General features: G+C 41.9%; 1 long non-coding RNA gene across 2 annotated transcripts; it reads left to right on the forward strand.

Moving 5' to 3' along the window:
* Positions 1-16911: 16911 nt before the first annotated feature.
* LOC137182307 (uncharacterized) lies at positions 16912-18375 on the forward strand. Of its 2 annotated transcripts, XR_010928310.1 has the most exons (4): positions 16912-17070; positions 17147-17236; positions 17317-17474; positions 17942-18373. It is a non-coding gene; the product is annotated as an uncharacterized lncRNA (long non-coding RNA). The 2 variants fall into 2 exon arrangements; XR_010928309.1 differs by having other exon boundaries at positions 16916-17236; positions 17942-18375.
* Positions 18376-19486: the final 1111 nt, after the last annotated feature.

The raw sequence follows: 19486 nt of genomic DNA on the forward strand, positions 1-19486 counted from the left end.
ACCACCACTCCCCCCCCGGTATGGTCCAGTGTCAGAGATCTGAAAATATTACACATTGACAACAATATACAGACTTTCTTTTACAGACAACAGCATTGTCTTAGTGGACCGAGGATAAGACTGGCCAAGCTATAATGTAATAAGGGGGGAAAGGGTAGTTTGTTTTTAAAGATAAAAATCAGGTGGAGAGCAACACATGGTCACCGGGGAAGACAACAGAACTATATTGAGTCAAAGATTAATTTATTGCCAGTATCATACAATAAATTGAAACTAGGCTAAACAATGAAACTATAAATGTACTACTGAAACTAATAAATACTGAAATAATATATTACTAAAACTACAAATTAATAAAATATAAACTATTAAACTATAAAATATTGGAACTAAAAACACAAACTATAAAATGCTAAAACTATAAAAATGTTCAAATGCACTCAAAGAAGCCCAACCCAGATAAGACTCCTCAATGCTGTAATACACAGTCCAATTTGAGGAAGTGGTATAGTCCACCAGAGCGGCAGGCCCTTGCGAACCCATCGGCAACCAACCTTGTTGCTCTGGAGGGGGGAAGAGACGCCGGCCCTTTCCTCGTGGTGGAGGCTCATCAGCAGTCCACACTGTCTTTTCGAAGCCGCAGCCACCCCACATGGGCCGCTGGCCACCACTACTCACTGAAGACACAAGACACATTCTGCAGTAACTCGCCCTCATGAACATGACGCTGCACTAAGACCAAGCGTACTCTTCTCTTTGTACTCACGCTTTTGGGCAGAGTTCGTACTCTGCCCGTCATGTGTCACACCATAGTATGCTGTTTCGCTCTGGTTCTGCTCCGGCTCTCTCTGGTACATCCTCTGGCTGTCTGGAGGGGAACGGCACTTTGGAGGGCTGGGGAGTGTCACCCCGCCTGCGGTCTCAGGCTGCCATGGTGAGGCAGCTTGCGGCCCTTCTCCCTCTTCCCCCGTGATTCCACCACGCTCATTTTTTACTCTTTTCATTGTTTATGTAGTAGTTGTGTTGTTTGGTGAAACAGTGTTTGGTGGAGGAGGCGGCTGCCGGCCTGGCTGGTCAGCATGGCTGCAGGTGGAAGTTCCGGTTTACACAGACTAACACGCTGACATGCCATCAAACTTTCTCCGGCTGTTGGGCGTTCAGTTGAAGAGTGTAGTCTAGCTGTAGGTAAGATTGTTGGCTATGAAAGCATTAAATCTGCATCTAGAATGAACAGTGCTGTTGTGATTTTTCTGGATAGCACAGACAAAGTGAATCAGCTGCTTGAGAGTGGAGTCATAATTAAAGATACTTTCACCCCCGTGTCCTCACTAGGAACTCCTGCTAAAAAGATCATGATTTCCAATGTACCCCCTTTCCTGAGAAGTGAGCTTTCAGAGAAAGAGCTGGCGAGACATGGACCATTAGTGTCTCAGATGAAAATGAATACCCATCAGCTGTAAATCTCATCTTAAACATATGTCTTTTAGGAGACAAGTTTTCATGGTGCTCAAAGAGTGATGAGGAACTGAATTTAGTTTCAGGTTTAATGTTGATGATTTGATTATATCGTGCATGTGACCTCTGAAACAATGAGATGTTTCGGTGTGGAACTGAGGGGCACGTGATCCGTTCTTGTCCGGAGAGAGCTGGTGAGAGCCCGTCAGCTCCTTCCGCAGTGGAGCTGCCAGCGGAACCTCTCTACCGGACGAACCACAGGGAAACACGCAGGATTAACAGGAGGAAAACAGAGATGACAGTGATCAGGAGAACAAAGTCATGGAAAGTCTAACGAGTCAGCAAGGTGAGCAGGGAACACAAACTGAGTTAAAGGTAACTATTGGTCACACAGCGACTAGAGTGGCAGAGTTAGTGTTGTTTGATGAGAAAATTTGGATTGATGATGACGTTTCCAAAATGTCAACCAAAAGAAAAAAACCCAGAAAGCAAACCAAACAGTAAACAAGTCACAAAAGTGTCAAAGACAAACCCTCAGGTGGATGTGGGTAGTGTTTGCTCCTTCACCAGAATAGACTTCATTAAAAACACAGGATCTTCCAGTCAACCAACCTTTACTGACCAAGAAGTGTTTCATCTAAAAAAGCTGATGTTAAAAGTTAGGTTGCAAATTGCGAATGATGGTTAAGTTTTTTCTATTTTCCTCCTCTTTCTGCGTATTCCTCTCTGCCTTGTTTAAATGCAGCTTTACCATGTGTGAAATAAGGGAGTAAATACTCTCAACACGGCACAATTCAAACTAAAAGCATGCAAACAAACATAAATGCAAGCACAATAATAAAAACAATTCTAAACACAATCGAAAATCATGCAAAATAAAAGCACAATATAAAATAAGGAATCAAATAAAACCAATACTGCTGCCATGTGACACCCAAAATAGGCACACTTGAATTCACACTAATATGGGGCATGCGTATTAAACTAGCCGAGGCAGTCATGTATCCCCACCAATATATTGCTACTGCTTTTAAGATCTATAAAACATCACACAAATAACCACAAGAATAGACGAGGATAATAATAGACAGGACTAAACACAAAAACACTTAAAATGTCCTTATTTAAAATGACCACTTAACTGTCAGGTCAAACGAGACCCTCTCCCAGGGTCTAGGCTTGTGGCGCTGCTTCAAACACTGCCTATATACAGCGAGAGCCCGTGGGGGAATCGTCAGTCCAGCAGCGGAACAACGGAGCAGCTGACAGCGTGTCCAATGCTCCCACACAGAGCTGGGAAGCAGCAGAGCACTCCTAGTTTTCCCCGGTCCCTGACTATTCTCAGCCCTACCACAGGAACATCTCCCCCTGTTCTAATTGTCTTCGACGCCGGCAGCCCTAGACGGCTGCGAACGGCACCCAGCCCCATACCGTTAGTGCAATAACTGTGGCTTAGCTGGGCAAAATACCCCGACATCCATCAAGATCTGCTCCCCAGAACACAATCCCGCTCTATCAGCTCTCCATTACCAGTACGTCACCTCCACAATCAAAGCCAGCTGAGACAATCAGCTCACAGAGTCTCTGTCAGCGGCAACAGTTCAGATCAGGTGAAACCCATTAGTCTTTAATTAGTTGTCAGCACCATCACAGAACATTACAACCCAACTTCACCACAATACGTCTCCAGCAATGTGCATGCAGACTACAAAGTAAAGAAATGTTGTAAACAATACAATAATTGTCATGTGTCCCTATTTGACAGGTGTGGGTCCACCATGTGTAGGCTGATGCATCAACTCACTCTATGACTGCACAAGGATAACCAAAAAAACATCCAGGGGGAAACTAGCAGCTGATAAGTAGAGAATAAAGTCCATCATTTAGAAAGTGACATATTTAGGTTGTTTTGGCTCTGGCATATTTGACTTGAACTGAAATGACTGAAACAAAGTGCTGACTTGGTTTTAATTAGTTTTACTGTGTTCACATCTATATTGGATGAACAGTAAAGCAACTCCTACACTGTTCATTTGTGGATATAAACACTATCAAAGTAAAGAGGAAAGATTAATCTCATAGTCATTGATTTTCTTCATGCAGTCTCTATTTAAGACATCCTTTTTAAACTTAACAAAACATTTTCTTTTATTACAGAATTTCCAGAGAACTAGAGCAGAGAGCTTGTGAGACACCAGGGAAGACAGCTGTGGATGTTGTGTCGCTCACCACGGATGCTTTTGCTGGGGTTTCACGTCTGCTTTCTTTTCTTTTTTTTTGAAACATCTCTTGCCTTTTACAAAAAAGGACAATAAATGAATACTACTGAAAAACAAACATAATCTGAACAATTACAATGCACTGTGATTAACACACACACATAAATGTAAGAGGAAAAAAACACACAGCCCTATTAGCAGTCAGATCAGCAACAATCATTTTGTATGTCATTATGTTCCAGGAAATTGTTAAAAACATTCAAAATTCTCCAGAACTTATAAAGTTTGTTTTTGGTGAAATAGTTTATCTTTTCAGGAGCAAAGTGAAAAGTCATTCCTTTCAGTGACCGGGAAATTCCACAGGTTGTTTATTTCTTCCATGAGCAGGCAATGCACCGCTTAGCTTCCAAAAAACAAACATTGAGCAGGGACCTTACATTGTTTGAAGTTACAAAATCATCTGGGTAAATATTTGGAATACATAATTTAGGATCAAGAAGCACCTCTTTACCAATAATCTGACTGATCAACTCCAGCACCTTTTTCCAAAAACAGATTATCTGCAGGCATTCCTACCTACAATGAAACAGAGACCCCTTCTGATGCTTACATTTAATGCATGTTTCTGGAATATTAGGATTAGTAATGCAACCTATCCAGAGTGATTCACTGTCTGCTTAGCCGTTAATATTGAAGTAATTTGGAGTGTGTGTTTACTGTGTGGGTTTGAATTAAGGAGCAAGCCTCTGACCATTCCTCCTCTGTCACATTTTCTTTCAAATCCATTTTCCAAGCTTGCAGAATATTGTTTGAAGATTCTTTTCACTTGTTTACAAACAGATTGTATATTAATCTCACATACCCCCTGGCTTCTAGATGCTTTAAAGTGATGTCTTCTAAGGTAAACAGAGGGGAAGCTCCAAATTGTTGGACTGCCTGGACATAAAAATTCAGATCTGAAGATATTTGTTATGTCATTATTCGGGCCTGAGCACGAAAGTGCCAGGGCCCAACAGTCCAACATGCACCAATTTCACACCTAGGTGCTAAACAGGAAATAGTCTCAACAAACAGTCTCTCATTGGCAGAGACGCTCCTGCACAGAGGAGCGTCATGATGACACAGCCGTGACATCACCACCCCTTTAAACCCAGCGAAACACGCCTTTCCATGTCGACTGAGCTAGTGGGAACTTCGGTCCCTCTGTGAGTCAGCTTGACTAAAAGGGGTATCCCACACACGTGTTTTTCCCTCACCGAAGACTCCCCTCACCGGACGAGACAAGACTGCTGTGTTCACCCGAACACCATCTCTGGATCCAAGAGAGACCGTTGCTGCAACCAGCGCTCTCACCTCCTGCAGAAGGAAGAAACAAATTTTTCTTCACGAAGATGCGGACAACTTCAACTGAGTCGACTCAACTGTTTTCTCCGCCATGCCGCCGAGAATCAGCTGCCATGAGATCCACCAACAGCTCGAGGATGGCCACCGTCAGCACCCAAGCCAAACCGAAAGAGGGATGTAACACACACACCCTGCTCACTTTCTGAAGCGACCAAGTAAGAGGTTTAAGTCTGGGCAGAGGCAGTGTTAGTTTGTGTGTTAGTTTCAGCTTCAGTGCTGTTGTTAGCTTTTAGCTTTTTAAGCTTTATTACTACCATTGTTTTGTTGTGTGCATTGACGGGACGCCGAGTCCATTTGCTCTGCTATACTCCGGGGAGTATTTAAAGTTTGCTGCCTGTTTAGTTGTGTTCACCACAGTAGACTGTTTTGTGTTTGTCCTGCTCGGGACTACTGCTATGTTTGTGCCACCGTGAGTGAGAGAGTAAGTTGCTTTGTCGATCAGAAAACAGACAACGTTCGTTACAGACTGCCATCCGTACACACGCTCTCTGTGGACAAAGGAACCGCTTCTCTCCCTCTCACGGTCGCTTCCCTCCTCTTTCTTCCCATAGTTACGTCTGCGCCCCAAACCCTCGACGTCATTTTGTACATTTTTTGATATTCTGATTGTGAATTAATTATTTAATAACCCAGAATATGATTGTGAGTGTCTTTTGAACACTGGAAAATTTGGCTAAATGTTTCAGAAAAAAACGAAATCATATAACTCATATCAAACCTGACGCTCAGGAATTTTCAGCCTCGTATGTAACTGGATGGAAATGACGAAAAATGACATAAAATATAAATGTGTTTAACTGTTATTATTGATAAAATTAAAGTCAGGGAGAGTCTGTCTGTCAGCAGATCATGAAAAGAAAAATCTTTCTGATAAATGAAGAAAGTTGTTTATGGTTCTTTTATTGATCAGACTGACAATTAACAGATTTTTAGCTAGATGATGAATCAGAAAACAAATAAAACATAAAACTTGGGAGTGATATACTTAAATTTAATCTGTAATCTGTCTCCAATTTGGTATGAAACTGCAGTGATGTATCTGATCAGTCAGATCAGCTGCAGTGTCCATTCAATAACTGATATCCAATAAGGAGGCGTGTCGGCTGGTAAGACTTCCGTGAAGGCTGCTCTCGTGTTTCCTCGCTCCTCAGAGATCCCTCCTCGCTCCTCAATCCTCGCTGCTAGGAGCAGAAATAAGAGACCTGGGACACCCATCAAAATGGCGCACCAGGAACAACTTCCGGTTCAGGCAAGGAGCAAGGAGCGAGGAAAGATCAAATAAAAGACTAGGAACAGGAACAGGAACAGGAAGTTGGCCTTGCGTGACAAACGTCATCTGATTTACATGAAAATTACAGGGTGTGGTCTACACATGATATACAGCAACATGACATATAATAAGTGGGTGTTCTCTAGTGCCACATTGTGGACACAGGAAGTGATAGTTATCTCCTACATGCAATGTCCGATATTCATGAAATGTATAGTCATGTCAGCAAATGTATTGCTTTATTGTGTTGCTCTGCAATAACAGCAGTTCGACTGTGGCATAGTTCTACTGCAGCACACCCCGACGTGTGCAAAGGAGCAAGGGCCCACTGCTTGCAGCTTTAATTAATTTTGTAGCCTGAAAAGGCATAGCTGACTCAACTTCTCTGAAGAAATTATCTTTTTAATTTTAATGTTATTTGACATCAACCCTTGATCACAAAGCCATGTTAGGCCTTACTGTTGACGTGTTTCGTAGAGATGTTGTCTCGACAGGTCCAGCATTGTTTTGGATTAAACTGGAACAGGTGGTATGAGACCAGGGCAATGGGAGTGGGGTTTGGGGGGGGGGTTAACTGAACCAAGATGGTAACATTCATACACAAATACACTCATACCCATACACATACTGGATACACAAAAATATACACACAGTGCATGCATGCATACATTCCTCCCCCTTATTTGTGGGATAAGTAAATAAATATATATATATAAATAAAGTAAAGCACTAATAAGCCAATTAAATCAACTGATTCGGTTGATCACGTATGAGTGAGTGAATGTTAGTGTGTGTGTGTCTGTGTGTGTGTTTGTGTTTGAGTTTGAGTGTGAGTTGGGGTAGGGAGAGTGGAGCCAGCCCATAGCAAAGGTACCACACCTATATGATAGAGAAGAGCAGGGCTGCAGGATGGGAGGGCTCCAGTGCTCTGAGGTGCAGAACCCAAAAAAAAATTATTTATTTATTTATCATTATTATAATTTTTGGTTAAGTGGTTGAAACTGGGACCATGGAGGGCAACACCTAGACCTTCTGGAGGGGATTTGCTCATCCTGGTTGATGGAGGAGGCTGACAACTTGGTGGGCAACCCCCAGATCCTCAGGATGGGGTCTGTCCATCCCAGTTAGCCCCCCTTTTTCTTTTTTTTCTCTTTTTCTTCTCTTTAGGAGGCCGTCAGCATCAACCTGCCATGCTGCACAAACTTCACATCCGGTCGGCCCCAACCAAGGACAGCTCCAAATACAGGGGGACATGACGCACAGGGGGACATACAGGTTTGGGGGTTTGGAGGCGTGGGGTTATGTGAATCCAGTGAGTGTGTGTGTGTGTGTGTGTGTTTGTGGAGTGAGTGTGGAAAAAAAAAAGAAAAACAAGAGAGCAAAGAACAATTAACGATAATATGCAAAAAGTTTACGAATAAATTGAGTCCACAAGAAAAAAGAAAGGCAGGAGAGATATCTACATACACACGCGTCAATTAAATAAATATGTCTAGTTTACAGTAATAAACATTTTAAACTTCGAAACAAGCAAACAAAGAAGAAAAAACACAAAGATAAACAATACTTGATACTTCTTGATACCACAGCAAGAGACAAAGAAAGAAGACAAAGAAGAAATTCCTAGCCATGCAACAAATCCTAATCCAAACAGTAATAATGAAGATAGCAGTATCATATTTTTTAGTCCTAATAATAGTCCATGCAATGATATCCTATCATTCTTAACTTCATTCTTAACTGGCCTATATAATAACTCAGAACAGTTTATATAATGGCATAAAGATAATAATAACAATAATAATTATCAACATGACATGATAGTACAAACTGTATGTATAAATAATATAGATATTAATAGTTGTCATATCTGACAGATAGACAATGGTACAGGACATTGTATGTTAAAGTAAAATTCTAAGCAAACCTGTAGATGACGACAAAACAAACTGATGAAAACAAACCAGAAAAAAAGAAGGCTGGGGAGAGGATAGATTAGAGGGAACTTGGGGAAGTCTAAATGTGTATGTGTTTGGTATGTTGGGTGCATGTGTGTGGTGCCTGTGTGTGTGCAAGTGCAGATCAGATTAAAAATTTATAGGGATCACAATGTAAATGGAATGACAGATATATGTGTGGGCAATGATGGTGTCAATATTTATTGCGGATGGTTAAAAGGCAAAAAGAGAATATGAGTATAATTTTGTTTTTGATGGATGCAGATCATTTTTCCATTGATATGTTTATCAAGTAGATTTTTCCAAATTGTAATATTGATTGTGTTCCTTGATTTCCAGTTCATGAGGATAGTTTTCTTGGCAATAGTTAAGGATAGTTAATAGTTAGGTTATGGAGATTATTCTACTGGAGATTATTCTACTGGATGTGTTGTTTAGGTTGATGTTGGAAATGGCTCTTAGTAGGCAGAGTGAAGAGAATAGTGGGATGTGGCAGACCAGAAGAAGAAGGAAGTTGTCAGTGATATCCCGCCAGAATTGTTTAATTGATGTACAGTCCCATGTGGCATGCATATAGGTGTCAGTAGTGTTTTGTGTATGGTAAGGACAAATTTTAGTGTCTAGAAACGTGGCTGAAAACCCTTCCACCTTTTTTTAAAAAAACTAATTTTTCTCTGTATTAAGTTGAAACTGGTAGAAGTATATGATATCCATTATTCTTTCATTCACATTGAATATAACTGAAACTTTGCTTTTGATTTACAACTTAAGATATCATTTAATACGAATAAAACCAAATTTTGGCCAAAAATATTGGTATCCTTAACTTAGTATTTTGCAGCACAGCCTTTGGAGACAATAACTGCAGTCAAGCACTTGCTGTAACTCTGAATAAGGTTCCTACAGTTCTCCACTAGCAGTTTGGCCCATTCTTCTTGAGCAAACTGCTCCAGTTCTCTCAGGTTTGATGGGTGCCGTCTCCCAACTGCAAGTTTCAGCTCTTTCCACAGATGTTCAATGGGATTCAGATCAGGACTCATAGCAGGCCACTTCAGAACGGTCCAATATTTTCTTCTATTCAACTTTTGGGTGCTTTTTGAGGTATGTTTGGGGTCATTATCCTGCTGGAAGACCCATGACCTGTGACTAAGACGCATCTTTCTGACACTGGGCTGTATGTTTTGCTTAAAAATGATTTGATAGTCTTTTGATTTCATTGTTCCCTGCACATAAATAGTGTTGTGTCAAGAAGGAACAAACTGTTTTTTTAATGTCTGGCATGTAGGTAAAAAAATCTCTATCCCGATGTTTGTAGTTTAGTTTAAGTTGGCTGTTTTTTATGTCTAACATTTTCTTTTCAACATATTGTTTCTGTTCTGAAAGAGATCCAGGGAGGATTTGGATGCAGGCATGAAGGAGAGGGAATGGAGGACCTGAAGCTGTGGCAGCCAGCCATCATCAACCACCTGTACTGGACTGCAGCTTCCAATGCTAAAGGAGATTCAGATGTGAGGGAGGCCAAGTGATGAACCATGTTCAGGACATCCCTGCTGGGCAAATCAACCTCTGTAGGGAGAAGCACTGAACAAAGGAGCAGCTGAAACTAGATACAAACTTTCAGAACCCGGCCACTTCCAGATGCGCCATGCATACCGGACGCACTGGTGCTGGGGACAGCCGGACGTTCTGCAGCTACATCCTCCTCGCCTGGAACCTCCTCGCCACCTACCGCTCCCAACCGTGGAAGAACTGAAGGACACAACACATTAGCCCACTGTGTTTTTTCCACATGTATCTAAATTGTTTACACAGTCATGTAATAAAAGATGCAACAGTGCTTTACCAGGTTTGTCTGTAGTCTCTGCCAAGTCAGTGTCTCCCTTCCTCTCTGACACATGCTTGCTTCCCCGAGTATTGCAGCTATTTTTTTGCCTCCACCTTGAGATCCGACCACTTCTTTTTGATTTCTGGCACTGTCTTGTCAGTTGCACTGACTGATTGCACCGCAGAAGCAACATGTTGCCAGTCGCTGCTTTTTCTTTTGTTTGTGACTCCGCTGCTGTGGCCACCAAACAATATCTCTTTTCTTACCTCCACCTCACCCACAAGCACCTTGATTTCGGTGACAGCAAAATTCCTTTTCTTTGTTTTTCTCTCGGTTGTTGCCATGATTCACCGTAACGTGCCATTGATCAGTAACCTTCTTTATATGCAACGATATTCATGTCCTGCTTTGCATTGACCAGTTATGGCTAGATTTGGGCGTGTTCAGGGTGGTATATGAGACTGATCCAGGTGTGCACATTTCCAGGTAGTCTGTGATCTATAAAGGGAAAATTGCCTGCAGGCTTTTGTGTGCATGTACACTTTTAGTATGGATCCTATGCACTGCTTTATAAATGAGACCCCTGGGCACTATTTCATGGAGTGCTTTTTGGACTACTGTTGGTACTCACTGCTGTATTGCCTGTGCGTGTCTGTCTGGCCAGAGCAATCAACCTTGATGGAAAACAGCTGGGACACCAAGTGATTTGACTTGGGACAAATGCTGGCACATGGCCAGTTGATGATATTTTGCAATCTATTCCTCTGTCCTGCGGCATGGATGAGCTCAGGTACTAGAGTGAATCACCAATCTAGTGGACCAGTCATCTTCCACCCTGTTTCAGAAAATAGCAGGTCCCTTCATGCTGCTCCCGCTCTCCAGAGATGTTCAGCTAAATCCTGGACCAGTGACCCCTGGAGTGCTGCAGAACTTCGGTGCTGATATGTGCCAGAGTGAGTCTGGGACTCCTCTGGTGCCAGTGATGAGTGAGCATTAAACTTCTGAGCCGGGCTTCTCCCTTAACAGACTAAACTTTGTTATCATGCAGCATGATGGCTCAATGAATAACTTTTCGCTACTGGGCTGTGGAAACCTTGATATGTCCAGTGTCTCTCTCACAAAACCTGCTGCTGACACCACTGTGTGTCGAAACCCTGCAGTGAGGAGGCAGAGGTTATTCAAAACCTTCCAAACTGTCAATCATGCAAAGGTCTTATGGGACCTGAAGCTGAAACTGAGGGGGCTACTTGGTGGAAATTTTAACATCAGAAGTCATTACTGCAAAGAGCAATCAGCTAACTCATCTTATGTCTGACTCAGATCTGGACTTTCTCTGTCTGACTGAAACATGGTTGAAACAAACAACTCCTGCAAGTGTGTTCACTGCGCCCTGATACCAATGTTTCAGAAGAGACAGACCTGATGGAAGAGGAGGAGGGGTGCTTTTTTATGTGAGACAACATAAAATGTGAACGTGTGGTTAACACCGCGGGTAACAAGTTAGAATGTGTTAGGATAAAAATAATGTTATCCCAACAAATGTCTTTTAACATCATAGGTGTCTATAGGCCTCCTTCTGCAGATGACACTTTCCATGATCAACTCACGGAAGTCTTGAAAGAGTGCCATCTCTAAAAACGATCACAGAGAAATTCCACCTAGAACAACTTGGAAAAGGCCCAACTAGGATTGCAAAATGCTCCAGTACACAAATTGATCTGATATTTATTAACAAACCAGAAAGAATTAAAGCTGCAAGCAGTATTGAACGGGCCCTTGCGCCTTTGCGCACGTCGGGCCGCAGCGCAGGCGAAGGGCTTCTGTCACAGGCATGTAGATGTCTTCAGACCTGGGCTGTTTTCAGACAGTGCAAGGAGATAAACATCACTTCCTTTGTCCACTATTTTGCCTGCTGCTGGGGCTGCTTTGCTGCAATTTTGTAGGGGGCGCTATTCAGCCAGTTTGCATCACTGATAAAATATTGTCATGTACACGTGTTCAGGCCGGGACTCTTATCAAACATGTTAAGTTTGGTGCAGACTGGAGCACGAACAATAAAGTTATAGCAACTTCCTCTGTCATGGTGAAACATCAAGTCTCAACGGTAACAGAGATGAAAACACGTCTTACCTCGATGTCGGTGTGACCAAGTAGGAAGAGCCGAGCTCAAGCAGGCTGTTTTTGTAAGCTTGCATGATGACACGTCATCAGGCCATCACAACGCCCAGTAATCGAGCCACCAGTAGCACCAATCACGTCAATAAAATGGCGTTTTCTGGGACTTTCTGGAAGATGATGAATCATAAAGCTTGTCTCCATGGCTCTGGGAATCTGCCTGATTGCACTTCATGTCTGTCCTACATTTAAATGTACGGTGCCACAAGTACTTGCTGGACAAAGACATGTAACTTTAGTTGTCTGTTAACTTATATTGCATGGAGGAGTTAAATATCGTTTCCTGTGTCCACTATATGGTGCTAGAAAACATGCATTAAATAAACATCATGTCGCTGTATATCAACTGTAGAGCACACCTTGAAAATTTCATGTGAATCAGATGTGCACTTTTAACCCACATGACCTGGTCCTGTGCGAAGTGGAAAAATAATTTACTCGCACACTGTGCGACTGCAAATTACAACCATAAGACTATATGAAATGCTAAAGGGATTTAAAACTGAAATGACGGATACAGAAAGTGGCGACGCTAATAAGGCTAACGGAGCATTAGCTGCAGCATGACCGGAAGGAAGCATAGCCAGTTAGCCTCCGCTCGGCTCTCTGTTTGGATCCAACCGGACCACCGAGCCTCGGTTTGTCATCCTCACACTGTTGAGATTTGATGTTTCACCATGACAGAGGAAGTTGCTATAACTTTATTGTATATGCTCCAGTCTGCACCAAACTTTACATGTTTGATAAGGGTCCCGGCCTGAACACGTCGACATGACAATATTCCATCAGTGATGCAAACTGGCTGAATAGCGCCCCCTACAAAATAGCAGCAAAGCAGCCCCAGCAGCAGGCAAAACAGTGGACAAAGAAAGTGATGTTTATCTCCTTCTTGCAGTGTCTGAAAACAGCCCGGGTCTGAAGATATCTACATGCCCGTGACAGAAGCCCTTCGATTGCACCGCGGCCGACGTGCACGGAGGCGCGAGGGCCCGTTCATCGCTGCTTGCAGCTTTAATTACAGTTCATAACTTGTAAAATAGATCCAAATGGCCTGAAAGCACTTGAAAAAGCAAACAAATATTCAATGTTGACTATGCACACTATTTGTAATCCTCACTTGTCCAACTCTGCAATCACACAACTATCTTGAGTTGTCCAATTATGTGAACAATCACAAGTCATCAATATGATAATCTTTTCCATCTCTCTCCATCCCATTTGACATGAGTTCAGCATTATTACAGGGGCTTGATCCTTGGAAGGACCATTCTATATAAGTTTGTTCTCCAGAGGTTGTGACTACCATACTGAACCTGCTCCCTCTCCCCACATGCTTCACACTGCAGTTAGCAAAACTAGTGGATGACCCTCGTCATCTGATGAAAAGCCCATACAATGGTGCATGTCAAAATGACAGAAAAAGTTTGCAGATTGCATCATAGTTTTACAGAAAACATAGCACTCACTCAGTCATTGTGGTCAACACATTACAACAAAACCCTAGTGCAGCTGCAAAGGTGTAGTTTTGTGCCAACAGCTTAGTTATTTCTTTGGTGTCAGCCCTGCAGAGAAGGAGCCTGCAGCCTTTGGGATTGCCCATCTGATCCACTTCCTTCCTCTGGCTGTGTTCGAAATTTGCATACTAGCGTATTGCCTACTACATACTCAATCAGTATGTACTGCATACTGCCTACTAAATGAGTTGTTCAAAGGCATACTATGCAGGATTTCCCTAAAAAACAATGTATAGACTCATACAAAAATATCCCTCTCAACCATCACTTATAACACACTAGAAGTGTGTGGCGGTGTATTTATCTACAGAGACCCTGCCCTCTGCCTGTATATTCTTACATTTTTTATTATTTTGCTGTCTTCAGGAAGTTTCTGGGCATCAACCTCTGGGCAGTGGGTGTATAGCCCCCAGCCAATAACAGCACGCAGGGTGTGAGGTCGGGACTCTATAAAAATGTAGCAAGCAGGTTACATTGCTGTCTCCGTCTCTCCTCTGCTTTCTGTCTGTGTCTTCTGTTTGAATGAGCCACACACACACACACATAAACACGCAGAGCAGATCAGAGCGGACCAGACCAGACCAGACGATCATCTCAGGAGTTGAGCTGCCAGAGGCCAAGATGACGGGCTGCTCTCGCCTGGCCAGCAGCTCCCCATTTCTCCAAAAACGTTGCAGCAAGTTTCCAAACAGGCATTATTTGGATAAACTGACCACATATTGGGAATCTAAATGGTTACTCACTCACCTGTAAAAATATTAAAACTTAATAAAGTGACATTAACTAGAGCAAAAATTACAACAGCTTTTAGCCTGGCTCAAAATCTCACCGTTGCGCAGTCTGAACAAACATAATGCATTCTGGGGTGGTTGAGTATGTCCAGTAAGCTTACACCACATACACAGAAATTCTTCCTAATCTAGTATACGTCCACAGCCCGGGTCATGAACACAAAATCCACATACTATGCAGTTGGAACGTACTACGCACTCAATTTGACGTCATACTTAATATGAATAGTACCTTAGGTTGTCATTCTGAACATAGCCCCTCTCACGTCCCCTATATCTTCATCCCAACACACTACTATCAGCCTGCATGCTGAAAAACCTGTGTGTGTGAGAGTGTGAGTGTATACGTGTGTGTAGACTGCTCCTTGACAGTGATGGATGGGACCTTGCTGCTGCCTCCACCCTCCTTGCCACTCACTTGCTGACTGAGCCCTATGCCTTATTCATGAGATTTGGGGGCAGGGAAAAAAAGATTCCAAAAGGTTTAAGAATATGTTAAGGGAACTCTCTTGGATGTCAACTGACTTGTCAGGTCATGTGTCAAGTGGTGTTAAGCAAAAAGAGTCTTGAGGTTTCTACTTGGACGGCTGTGGCAAATGAGAAAAGGAACAGAGCCCCCACCCAAACACCACCTACCCTGCTTCTACACACCCCCACTCTTTCATCTATATGGTTAACCAGCCTTGGAACAAAGGAAACTGCTAGTTGCCTGAGGGAAGACCTACCGCAGGTCTTAATCATGAGGCAAGTTTAAAGTCGATGTCAATAGTGTCAAGTTAATGTGAAATGTGTTTTTAATGTCTTCTATATGTATATATATTTTTATTGGGTGCTGGCAACAATCACATAAACTTCCAGTTCCTAATAGGTACAGACACACTTTTTTCTCATACTTTTGAACTACCTTAACAAAACACAACAACAGCAGGAGTCACAACTTTACAAACATGGTACAGAGCAAAATGGAGAAATGGAAAAAAAAAGACACCACACACACCACCAGGCTGACATAAATACATTCACATTACTAGAGTATGCCATAATTGGTTCCAGTGTTGCTAATTAGGTAGAACAAAGTTCAGTCCACAGGGGTCCACTGTGTCCAAGACTGGTTGCCATATCTTAATAAATCCCTCGACATTGTCATGAAGGGTGAAGGTCAGAGGGAGTATTTTTAGAACCTCCTTATACCAATTATCCAGCGCAGGGGTGTCCTTAGAAATCCAGAATTTGAGAATGGTCTTCCTTGCTATATATAAGAGCATTCCAATCAATTTAGCGTTGTGGCTGTTCCTTGCACTGTCTACTTTAGCTGCCAAAATACACTGAAGAGATGATAGTTCCAAATCATATCCAATCAAGTTCAACTTTCAACAACAGCTCAACTTTCACTCACAAAACTTTTGTATCTTTGCACTCTTCCAAAACATTTGTGCATAGGTGCCAATTTCTAAATCACATTTAGTACATTTAGGAGAGCTTAAGCCAAGCTTGCCCCTCAACAATGGTGTACAATGAAGCCTGTGTAATATTTTGCATTGTGTCTCTCTATCAGTATTACAGCTTAGAGTAGAAAGTGTACTTTCTATAACTGTTGCTCAGATATTTTCTTCTATCTGAACTTCTATATCAACCTGCCATTGCCTTTGGATGTGATTAGTAGAATAATTAAAATTTGAATCAAAGGTTTCATAAACATGAGATATAAATCTTTTTGGTATGGGTTGTTTAAGAATGTCTTCCTAGAAAGACACATTTGGAGCGTGTATGTTTTTGGTATATAATGTCTTCTCTGTAAATAGTGGAAAATTTCTCCATATGGGAGCCAGAAGTGAAAAATGTTTTTTGATTTTAAAACACCTTAATCATGTACCTCAAGTTTTACCTTCTTATCATTTACAAAAGGACGGTCCTTTAGTGTCAGTATACCACATTTTCTAGACTCCATATCAACCCACGTATTTGTAACATCTGGATTCACCCATTCATTTATATATTGCATTTGAGCTGCCCAGTACTATAACCACATATCTGGGACTCCCAGTCCCCATTGTTCTTTGTCTCTTTGTAATTTACCTATTTTTATTCAAACCTTTATAGTTGTGGTGCACGTGCTTAACTCCAGGTGAAACTACTCCGAGTTGATTAAACTGACTCAAATCAGCTGTTCTGGAACCGGAAACTCAGAGTTTTCTATCTCAGAGTAGATCAACTCAGAGTTCAGGATTAGACTCAGAGTTTGTTGAACCTGCTTTGTGAAACGGACCCCTGATGTTATTGTAGCAGGATAGATATTTTACTGGCTTGGGTGATTGCAGCCGTTCCATTGGTTCCCAAGGCCCAATCAAGAGGGAGGCCAATCTATAAAGGGGAGAGGTGTCCATCTCTCTGCCTTTCACTCTTTGGCCTTGGAGGGCACGCCCACTTCTGGTGGCCGCGCTTCCGTCTGATGGTTGCAGGTAAATGTGTACTGGCTGCACTGTTTGCGTTGATTTAAACTGTTTGGTTGGTGCTTCATGATTTTCATCATCGCAGACTTTTTGCTGACTCCTCCTGCCCCCCGGTCTGCCAGAACCCGGTGTTTGATGCATCGTTAACGCTCGTTAACAGATCGCTTGTCGGACGGTATGTATGCCTCATGCTCTGTCTCCTCAAGCCTCCACTTTTTTAGCCTGCCTGTGTTAACAGGGCTCTGTTTACCAAAGGTATGGTTAGCCATCACGGCTAACCATAGCCTCAGGCTCCATCTGCTCTGCCTGGTCTGGTGTGGTGCTGCACGGTGCAGCTGTCCTGGGTCTGTGTGGCCTGCTGTCCTTTCCAGCCACTGCCGTGGCTGCAACAGCTCATCTGCGTTTGGGAGCGGGTGTGTGTCGGCCTGCTGGCAGCCAGAGTCTGGGTCCCAATTGTGGGGTTAATTTAATTTAATTTGATCAACTTTGGGTTGAGTTATCTTTTCTTTTGATTTCCTATTCAGTTGGGTATGGTTTGTTTATTTTGCATTAGTAGTTTTATGTAATTGTGATTCCGATCATTTGTATACATCCATTGTTTAGTTTAAGCGGAATTTGGTTTATTTATTTTTTTGTATTTTGTTTCATGTATTTTTGGATTTACCTTGTTTCATTGTATAATGCTTTTCTTAGCTTATTTTTGGTTTCATTCTACTTTGGTTAGATTAGAATTAACTTTTTCTGTTTCCTTAGTTTAATGTTTTGGCAGCTTAGGGTTTTGTTGTGTACATTTACTTGGCTGCCAACAGTATTTTTTGTTTATTTGGGTTTGGGTTTCTTTTGTGTTGTTAACCCCACTAATTGTTGTCTCCCTTTTCAGTTGCTGAGAGCTGCCAGTGGTGGTCCCTGGTGTCCTGGTGGTGGTTTCCCCATTTGAGTGTGTGTGCTGTGCATCCCCCTTTTTTGTTTTTTTTAGTTTTTCACACATGATCGGGGTGATTTTGTTTTCCCTGGATTCCTCTCACTCCCGACTCACGTTCCCCTACTGGTAAGCCTCGGCACCGATTAGGTTCCCCCTTTTTTTTTTTTTGTACAGTTTTTAATTGTTATAATAAATAATATATTTTAACTGGAACCACGTCCTGTCTGTCTATTCAGCAAATGAACCTCCGTGCTTTGTGGGTTGTTTCACCACCTTGATTATTCCTAGGGTGAAATTCCCTAGGTGGTGTAGTTGTAAAGTGTTCTAATTACTCTTCGCTTGCTAGTCCTCCCCTTCGTTATATCACCACATTATCACAGGAACTTCTTCCTTTAATAAAGCCTGTTTGGTGCGGTTTTACTAAAATTGATATTAGTGGTTCAAGCTTCAAAGTGAAGACCTTAGACAAAATCATTGCGTCTACATTAACGAGCAACACAGGTCTGTTAGACACTCGGTCTTCAGGATCCTTGTTTGTTTTTTTTCAAGACCAAACAGATGTTAGCTAATGACAAGAAAACAACTTATCAAGTTCGTCTTTGGAGCTGTTATTGTCGGATTTATACAATGACTTGTAACATGACATATCTTTCCCCTCCCGAATCTCTAATCCCTGCTATGGTATAATTTTGTTTCTGGTTGAATAGATGTGCCAAATATTTACTAGATTTGTTCCCATATTCACACAGTCGTTGCCTTTTGATAAAATAATGACATAGAAGCTTCCTCATTGAGATTTGAATTTAGCGCTCTTTGCTTTTTTAAATCTGCTTCCGCTTTGTTTTGCTTCAGCAGCAATGTTTTCTTTCGGTGTGACCTGTATGAGATGGTGAATCCTCAAAAGTAAGCTTTTGCAGAAGAAATTCAGGATTTGTTTCATTGTTGCCATTCCTATCAAAAAGTAAATCTATCTCTGCCTCCATCTTTTTTTTCTTTTTAAATTCCTTGTTGTTAAATAGATATGATGGAAATCACCATCTTTGTGTACCTGATATTGTCACATCCTGCCTGGCCTTTGTGTTTTTTTTTTTTTTTAAACAAATAAAGATAAAACCATGAATGGGAACAAGCGCTGCTTTTCACTTCCACCATGCAGATTCATCAAGCCGGATGTAGGGATTGAACCATCAACCTTCCAGTAATAAGTTCTCTCCTCTAACCTTTAGGCCATCACTGCCCACCTACAGGTATACATTTAATCTGTCATCAATTTTGTCATTTTGTCATCTCCTTCACCTTGTTAATTGCAGCAGTTTTGCCCTTTTTGGTGAAAACTCCTTTATATTCTTCATATAATTTCATCAGCAGGTTTGTTCTGCTGGTGAGAAGAAAACCGCTCTAGTTTTCTCTTCTTTTTGCGACATAGCATCGTCTTTTCTAAAATAGACTATTCTGGGCTGCTTATGTACTCCATGCGCACACACACTTCAAGCTTATTCCAGT

Source organism: Thunnus thynnus, chromosome 4, assembly GCF_963924715.1.
Source record: "Thunnus thynnus chromosome 4, fThuThy2.1, whole genome shotgun sequence".
Lineage (NCBI taxonomy): Eukaryota > Metazoa > Chordata > Actinopteri > Scombriformes > Scombridae > Thunnus > Thunnus thynnus.